Below are 10,642 nucleotides of genomic sequence, written 5' to 3' on the forward strand. Positions count from 1 at the left end.
CGTTCCCAATATTCAGTCTATCTCTTACTTGAGATAAAAATCGTAACTATCGTTGACTTTTCTGTCCCAATAAACTTATCGACGGTAACTAACCTTATCCGTACACGCTATCTGTCAATGGGATCACGTATAGCTTACCAGCAATAGAAGTTTGTATGGAAATTGAAATTCACGCGTCCCAATATAAGGCGATAAGAATGACTTATCGAGTATATTGGGACAGTTTCAGATTATTGACAGCTAATTACTGACAGTAGAAGATAGTAATTTATCTCTATCTGTAGATAGTATATTGGGAATATAGCTTAAGATTCCACAAAGTGGTTCTGCGAGGCAAAAAGTTTCTAATCAATCGCGTGGCTGCGGAATACCAGACATCAAGGGGTCATATATCACATTTTGGCATTGTAAGTCCGGTAGTGGAGTTCAGCTGCTTGTATTAACTTGTATTACGTGGTTTCATTATGTCTCGACCTATCGTCGATGACTTCACATTGTCGCTTGGTTACGGTGTGCAAAACAAGCATCAAATTCAAATATTTTTATTCAAAATAGGATTTAAAATCACTTATTGAACGTCAAAATCTACCACCCATTATTATTACCCCATATTCAAAAGAAACTGCCTCAGACCTGAGAAGAAAGGGCGCAAGAAACTCAGCGGGCTTTTTTTATATAAAAATATGGATTACAATGTAATATCGTACAATAAAAAGAGCCTGAGGGTGTTCGCTTCATTTCCAGTCTGTGGTATCATTAAGAAAATCGTTTATGCTATAGTAACCTTTCCCACACAAACGTTTTTTAATAATTCTTTTAAATTTCGTAACACATTTGTTGTGCACATTTTCTGGGATCATATTGTAAAAGATTTTATCTACACCCATGCCTTAAAGATTCTGAAACAGTTAGCTCTTATTGCCAACATTAAAGCACCCAATGTTCTAATAACCATTACATCATCCAAACGAGTGTTGTAATGTTGTACTGAATTTCATAACAACACTCCTATGTTTTTTTCGATCCCTTCATGCGCAAAGTTTCAACATACAGCCACATTCTTATTGCTCGATGCGTGGTATCTGTATGAATTAAAAAAAAAGAACATTAACGTTTATGCGCGTTCCACAGTACCAGAACGTTGCGCGCCGTAAAAAAAAGTAGGTTATTTGAATACCCGCCATTTTTGTTATGTTTACAAAAAATGAGCGATTCATTTTAAACGCTCCTAAAGAACATTATATTCGAGTGAATTTTAATTATTGCACTCTACAAAATGTAAATTACTACTAAAATAAATAATTGTTTCATTAATACTTAGTTTATTTGTATATAATCAGTAATGAGTGATATTAGGTTACTATTAGGACTGGTGTTTTAATGTTAGCAGTAAGCTAACTGTTCCAGAATCTTTTAGAATTTAGAGAATACATATTCTGGGTGTAGATAAAGTCTTGCCACTGTTGATAATTAGGTATTAAAACACGATAATAGTATCACATGAGTGTTACACAACAGTTGCATAAATAACTAATAGATCACCCAATAAAAGACTTACTAACTCGACTTAACCGAGTAGTAGGCATAACAAGTTTATGTTAGTTCCTCGTGTTAACATTATGAGTGTCACAGTTTCTAACAAATTCCTCAATGTGCTTATGAACATATAGAACATTATCAAGAATCACTAGTGTTGTGTTGTGATGCTGATTATAATAATAATGATGAAAAATCAATGAAAGTATCTGGTTTAAGGCGAAGAGTAAGCAGAAAACACGCAAACATGGTGTTTTTAGACAAGTTTTGTGGTGAAAGTATAGCATTTCGAGCTATGAACACTACTTAATCCTGTTACACATATCCTTAAGTCTTATTTGTAGGTTGCTAATGCTTGCTGTTGGTTATAGTTAACACTGCCGAGCCTTTTCGAACTACCACTTTTCTTTGAAGTTAAACAAGTTTTATGGCATGGCGTGACGCATTCTTTTGGTACTTCTCTCAGAAAAGTTATTCTTATAGCTTGTACTTTTTTGTGTAGGTTCATTTAGTCAGATTAGTTGTGAATAACGAGGATTGTAAGCATATAAACTGTTTTCCACGCAAGAATTTTGAAAATATTGACTTTGTTATATAGATGGCGGGCCGGCAGCCGTGAACTCATACCGCTCAAGGTCGCTGGCATTTAGTGTCGCCTTAAGTAAAACAAGTAATAATTTTTTTCGGCAGTATAACAGAATACTAGTATATATATACTAGTATAACAGAACTATTAAAAACAAAAGTCGAAACGTAACAATGAAAAAATCACAAATAAAACAGCGATAGCACGAAAGTATCACGACATGTAGCTAACTGTAATGAAACTGCAAACCGTACTGATGCAACAGGACGAGCGCGAGGTGAGAGAGGAACGGGAGGGTGCTTCACGTTCCAGCGAGGTCCAGAGACAATGTGGACTTGTAGTACTTAAAAGGTTATAAGTTTCACTAAATCACTTCGACACATGTTTCACTTCTTCATGAGGCATCTTTAGGAGCTGTTGACTCGCCCAACGAGAATATTATGCGTCTTAATTTAAGCGGAGTTAACTGTCAAGATCATAATTTATAATAACATTTTAAATAACAATGGCTTTTGGCAAAATGAAAACTATGGCCTTGAACCAGCACTCTCTGTCAAATTTTCGGTAGAAGATGCATAGAAACCCATTGACGTACAATAAAACAACAAGACTCACAATCGCCTATTAAAAGATCGTCAAAAAATGTCCGAGCGGCGTTGTATATACATTAACTTATACAGATATACAATTTTGTTATTTTCTTAAAGTAAATTAAAATAACGAGTGATATTAATGAAAATTTATGAACAATGCGGGACTCGAACCAGCGACCACTCGCGTTCCGTACGTGCGCTCTTCCACCGTGCCAATCGTTCGAGTGAGTGAGTGACGCTAAGTTCATAAATCTTGATATGCCTTTGTTCAACTCCCTGGTTGTGGCTTCATCTACAGTATCTACTTTACCGGGATGAACTTTACGTCACTCGAACGGTTGGCTCAGTGGAAGAGCGCTTGTACGGAACTCCAGTGGTCGCGGGTTCGAGTCCCGCGTCGTTCATAAATTTTGATTTAAAATTAATTTATGTAATTATAGAGATTCATTCATTCATTCGAATTAACACATTATTTCGTTTAATAATATTCGTTATATTTAATATTATGAATTTGTATTATAATTATTTACAAATTGTAAATATATCTATATATATTAAAGATTAGACAATATTATTTTACAAGTACCAGAAAATATATGTGGGTAGATACGAAATATTGCAATAATTATAAAATTAAAAATTATCAAATCGTTTTATTTCCCAGTGGTCTTAACAAAATAACGACAGATAATTTATACGTAGATATAGTCCCTTGCAACAGCAACTAACAAGTTGACCGATAAAAACAGGCCAGGAATATTGTTGGTGTGCGTGCGTTGCTCAAAATAGAGGTTAGTTCGAAAACTCTAATTTTTTTTCCACGTTTCCACAGCTGTCCTATAGTCTTGTAGTAGAAGTATATATGATTTAAGTGCTAGATGTTATTTTAATTAAATTGAAATCTTATTTATAAAAAAGAAAAAAATAATTTTTAATTGTTTCGAGCGTGTTTTTATTTCAATAAAATTCGTTAAGAAGACATAAAATAAGTAATATTTTGGTCTTCGATCATTTTATACGTCTAAATGCTGTGGCAGTTGTAAAAAAAGTCGAAAAATATTGAGGTTGACAATTAACCTATATTTTCAGGGTAGTAGTATAAATGATTTAAGTGGTAGATGTTATTTTAATTAAATTCAAATCTTATTTATAAAAAAAGAGACTTTTTTTTTATTGGTACATAAATGTTTCAAGCGAGTTTTTATTTCAAAAAATTTCGTTAAGACATAAAATAATATTTTGGTCTTAGATCATTTATACGTCTAGATACTGTGTCAGTTGTAAAAAAAAGTAGAAAAATATTGAGGTTGACAGTTAACCTCTATTTGGAGCAATGCACGCACACTAACAATGTGCCATACATATCGCAAGTGTAAGACGTAGCTTGGCACGCACACTAAATTAATAAACCCGGCCGGTTTTCAACGGTTGTCTGGCAGCAAGAGGCTCTGTCTATCCATATAAAGTATCTAAGATTTCGGTCTTTTGAATACCCAGACGACGACAGTGTGAGAAATAAGTGTTTATACAATAACTGCTTGGATGGTGGTTTCGTATGACGTTCCAACTGGGCCGAAAGTGCGTCATTTAGTTTGTCCAAATTGTATGGAGTTTTTTGTGTGTTCCAGTGAATTTGAGATTGGTTTAGATTCTCAATTCCGTCCATATAATATAATTCTCCTGCTCATGTGTATGTTAGTGAACACCTCCTTACGATTTTTCAAATTTAAGACGTGTGTACAGGACAACGACTGTCGGTTCCACTAGTATATTGTAAAAATACAAAAACTCACATTATTTACGTAAGAAATACATCATGTTGAGTTTAGGAACGAGGCGTATACAGTTAGAGATTATGTTGTATGTGTAACCATTCGACACCATATGAGAGCAACACGTACATATCGATCATTTGCCTTAACAAAATGTCGTACTAAAACTGGCTGTCTCTGCCCTATCTATAGGGCAGTAGATTTATACAATAAATATTTTAACGACATCGACATTAGGAAAATTTATTGAATTAGGCGTTACTTTGCGGAAATTCATAATTATACAAATGATTTAAGTTTTCTTTAGTGTTAATTCCGCCAATATTTGTTGGAGGCATCAGGCGACACGAGGCATCCTCAGGATGTGTTGTCTCGCCAAAATATGGCACGAGACCCTCAGGACGTGTAGAGGCGAAACACGTGTCGAATTGTTTTAATGACATCGACATTTTTAAAGAAAAAAAGCAGAAATACAGGCTATTAGTCAAAGTTTAAATTAAAATTGTTAAATAATATTTAAAACTGTTTGCTTCAGGAAACATGTCGTAAACTTAGTTTATAGGTAGTAATAAAGTACTTAATTTGTTAATAGCTTAGTTTATAAATATTATAATATAAGATTGTTCATAATAATAATAATATTGACACACTTTTTACACATATTATCTTGCCCCAAGTTAAGCATATGTAGCCTGTGTTATGGGTTACAAAACAATGATATATTTAATACAATATACTTACTTAAACATACATACATTCATATAAACATACATAAATACATTTAAACATCCATGACTCGGAAACTAACATCCATATTCATCATATAAATGCTTGTACCTACCGGGATTCGAACCCGGAACCTCTAGCTTAGTAGGTAGGATAGCTAACCACTATACAGGTCGTCTAACCCCACTATCATTATTGGGGTTGATTGTACACATACTTAACTATTTGAACAATTAGTTAAAAGTAACACTGTTGTATGATTTTTTGTTGTCCTAAATAAAATAAAAATAATTTTCCAATAGTTAAATATTTTTTTTTATTTAGATATCTCGTATCTTATGCATTTTATAACCAAAAAATTAACCATTTTTCCAAATGTGCTGTATTTCCCCATAACTATGTAGTCACAAGGTACGTACGGATGTACTAATATGAATATTATTGTTATTGTCTTGATTCTGGACACGTTATAATATCACGTTCTACGTTACAGTTTTGTGAGATTCGATTTGCTTATGTTAATTCTAACATTAAAAAAAATCAATTATTAAAATTTTGATGCAACCGATTCTCAGACCTACCAAATATATCGTACTACAATAATTATTGTATTCGATTGCCATCTTGCAACCCTATATCGGTTTGGTGGATGGAACAGAATAATATAAAAATCGTGATACAAAAATAGTTGTAGATCGTAGAAGGGCGCAAATTTAAATTTGTATGTATTTTCAATGCTGAATCATAATATAATAAAAATAAAAAAAATTGTCAAAAAATTAAAAAAATCTTTTTGGGGTAGACTACCCTTAACATTTAGGGGGATGAAAAATAGATAGTAGCCGATTCTCAGACCTACTGAATATACATATATAAAATTTGGTAAAAATCAGTAAAGCCGTTTCGGAGGAGTAAGGTAACTAACATTGTGACACGAGAATTTTATACATAAGACTGGCTGAGCCAGCTAACGTTGTATTGCCGATATTAAAATCGCGATACAAAAGTAACTGATGATCGTAGATGGGTGCAAGCTTGAAGTTGTATGTATATTTTAATGCTGACTCATAATCAAACAAATTTAAAAAAAATGTCAAAAAAAAAAAAATTGGCGTGGACCACTTTTAACATTTAGGGGGATGAAAAATAGATGTTATCCGATTCTCAGACCTACGCAATATGCAGTCCAAATTTCATGAGAATCTCTCAAGCTTCGAAGGAGTTTAACTACAAACACCGCGACATGAGAATTTTATATATAAGATAAGTGACATTATAATATAAATAAGTTCTAAACATATTATATTATGTAATCTTCAAATGATCTCCCACTTTTGCTAAAGTTCATTACAGCTCAGAATTTATTTTGGTCTTTACGTAGTTCCGAAAGAGAATATGAATTTGCCTTTCATTAACGTTGCAACGACAATGAGATGTTGATGAAGTCCTTTTCTACGCGGTTGATATTTAAACTGACTGAATGAATTAATTGTCTACTGATAATTTTTCTTTCAGATATATTCGTGTTTAGATACATCACTTTCATACATTTATTTAACATACTATTGTTTAGATAAGATAGGTAGGTAATTAAAATATTAAAGTAAATTTCAAATGAAAGAACCCGTTTTTATTTCTATTATGTATCTAGGTACCTAAAATGTTTGTTTCTGATATAATTTTTCTTATTCGTATTTATTCACAGTTATATTGTGCCTACGAGCAGTAAAATACAGCTCACCTCTTATTTACAAAATATGTAAAAGCTAATATTCTTCAGCTTTCCTGTACACGAGATAATAAAAGAGAATTGGTGCCAGTTGGTAGCAAGAGAGAGATGTGAATAAATTTACAAACCAAATAAGCATATTTATATTTCATCACTAAATGACTTAAGTTGGTTGGATTTAACCACATTTAAAATTTGACAAAAGCTGTCATACAAATATATTTCGATATCCGCTCAGTATCCAAGTCTAAAAGACAAATTTTATTTAATTCAAGGAACTTAACATTTACTTAACCAGCTTAAGTAATTATTATATGTAAATAAAAATATTATATTTGAGTATTAGTTTCTCTCATTAAACGTTATCTTAACTTATTTAATCATTATCCCTTTAGAACGTAAAGAAGCAACAATTAAAACACAAGCCAATAAATAAACATACAAACTTTCCCTTTTATAATATGAGTGTGATTTTTGATTAAAAACGTATAAAACCCTCGACTGAACAGATCTTGATCGGATAATAGGGACAGACTGACGGAAGTAAAACGTATAGCAACCCTCTTTTTCGTCTAGGTTCAAAAAAATACTTAACTCCTACTCCACTGATGTCACTGTCCAAATCGGGTTCTTAATTCAAAATACGCAGCTGAAACTGAAATTGTGTATACATTGCTGCATATTGACCAATAATCTATCTATCTTTATATATGTAATTCTTGTGTACGTGTGTATGTCACTGAACTCCTCCTAGACGGCTGGGCCGATTCTAATGAAACTTTCTGTGTGTATTCAGGTGGATTCGAGAATGGTTTAGATTCACAATTGAACTACCTCCTAAACGGCTGGACCGATTTTGATGATATTTTTGTGTGTTCCAGTGAATTTGAGATTGGTGTGTCTTCAGGTGGATTCGAAAATGGTTTAGATTCACAATTAAACTACCTCCTAAACGGCTGGACTGATTTTGATGACTTTTTTGTTTGTTTCAGTGAATTTGAGATTGGTTTAGATTCTCAATTCCGCCCATATAATATAATTCTCCTGCTCATGTGTATGTTAGTGTACTGCTCCTAACGGCTGGACCGATTTTTCAAATTTAAAACATGTGTACAGGACAACGTCTGTTGGGTCCACTAGTCTATATATATAAAAATGAATTGCTGTTCGTTAGTCTCGCTAAAACTCGAGAACGGCTGGACTGATTTGGCTAATTTTGGTCTTGGATTATTCATAGAAGTCCAGAGAAGGTTTAAAAGGTGAATAAATATGAAAATGCTCGGAATTAAATGAAAACAACAATTTTGTTTTTCATTTTGATGTGACCCCCGTCGTTCAGAAATCAAATTGAAATAATAGTTTCAAATGAATAACTAATTAGAATTTTTACATTTCTTTCTTACTTTCTCAGGAGGTAAAAACTAAACTTAAACTTAATTTTAGCTAACTATAGTTGGTAGGTTAACTACAGTTGTTAACTATCTATCAGATTCTTTTGATGTAGATTGATAAATCTTAAGTTTAGTCACAAATTAAATTTCTGGACGTAAACAATAATATTTGACATTTGACAACAAACTATATGTAGATTGATAAATCTTATACTTAATATGTTAAAAAATACAATTTCTGAACCAAACCGCACCACAAAACAAAACAAAAAATATAGTTAATCAGAAAGCTTTAAATTGATTAAAGGACTGTATCATGACTGTTTGTGTATGTCAATTTCAAATTGAAACCTTATAAATAGCCAGTATTTCAGGAAAACTCTGTTTGTAAGTAGGCAACGTCATGTGTAATTATTAATCGAAAGTAATAATTAAATTTCATTCTCACCGAGCATTTTTTTATTTGTTTTAATAAAAAAAGGGATTCCTTTTGTTTTTTTGTTTGAAGTTTATTTTATACAAAAGTTTAGGTCTTTTATTTATCGATTGAGGCAGTACGATGCCTGCCGGGTCAACTAGTATGTTATATAAATGGAGTAAACGCAGAAATGTATAGACAGCAGTCGAAGTCTGTTTTTATTGACAGTTTTATATCCGTTAACGAATTAACTATTTTTCTTCAACGAAAAAAACTGTTGAACATAATAAGCTAATAAATTCAATCAACGTTTTCGCCCGTAACTCGCAATAAATGAAGAAATTGAATGCCTCACTAAAACTAGTTTTATTCAAAACAGTTTACGAATTTGCGAACGAAAACGTTGTTTTGATATTATATTGACGAAATATAAACCTAATAAAAACCTAAACTATTAATAAATGCATTAACTTATTTTTCAAAACCCGTTGACGATTTAACAGTTTTTTCAACCTGTTGACCATTGTCAAAAAACAGATGAATTAAATTAATTTAAAAACCCTCAATGACACACCTATAAGCCAATAATTTATGAAAGTGATATACATATTACAAAGCTATTAACTTATAGCTATTGTAACGTATACCACTCGTCAAAAATATAGGTTTTGTAGCACTAATCGTGTTACGAATCGAATCTTACATTACAGTACATAGATTAATCTATAAATATGAATTCATCAATCTAAAAACAAATATTGTCAGGGCGGAGTAAGCAATTGCTAGCGCCATCTATGATATTCAGCTAAAATATTACGCTTGGCGGATAGAGGTGGGCGTTATAACACACAACACATTATATTTTTACAACAGTATAACACATTATAAAATTTGCTACTAGACTGTTATAATATAATTATATAAATTATTTCCGTACTATTAAAATTCGTTTGAAATTACAGCGACATCTATGTACACGAGCGGAAAGTGGTGCGTTTCTTTTATTAAAAATTTGTAAATTTAATGTTTTTAACAGATGGCCCTTTTTCTAATTCGCTTTAGTAAGTGCTTAGTATTCAAAGTAATGTGAACACTTCACATATCACAATAAAAGCTATTTTTACTTGCGACGAACAAATATAAAATTATAACACTGTTGTTTTAGATTGACTTTTCAATTGTAATTGTAAACACTCTCGCTATAAACATTAGAGCTATTTCTACTTGCGATGAGACGAAGATAAATGACATTTTGGATAAAACAACACTTTCATTCATTATGTTTGCAATGAGAATCTCTATTTGCGAGTTTATAAATTGACAGACTGCTAGTTGTGTTTTGAAAATTATTATTATCATTTTGAAGTAAAATGTTTGTAAAAACTATAGTATGAATAATAAATTAAATGGATATGTGTAATATATAATACGTCTTGAGTTATTTTTATTTTTTTATGTAAATAGACAAGTGTTAGTTAGTGTAAAAATAAAAGTTTTGTGAATATGTAGTGTAAATATACGTTTAGTTAATAGTTTCTTTAACTCATTAGTCGATAAGATTGTTCTGTGTAGGTACACAGGTAAAAAAAAGCTTTCTAAAAAGCACAACAAAAAAATACCATCTATGTACCTCAGTGTTAAAGTAATTATTCCTTTTGAAATATGTTATATTATAACACAAAATAACTTCAAACCGCAACAACAACTATCAGTGTAAATAATTTCGATAAAAATTTATAACATCTAATATCAGGGGCGTGCATTCCATATATACCAATAGGCATAGCCTACCTACCATATTTAGAGTCTAAATAATATACCTACACTAGATACCAAGTTAATTCAGATAAATTTAGTTCTTTTATTCTATAATCGAACTTCTATTGAACAC

The sequence above is a fragment of the Leptidea sinapis genome, chromosome 29 (genome assembly GCF_905404315.1).
Source record: "Leptidea sinapis chromosome 29, ilLepSina1.1, whole genome shotgun sequence".
NCBI lineage: Eukaryota > Metazoa > Arthropoda > Insecta > Lepidoptera > Pieridae > Leptidea > Leptidea sinapis.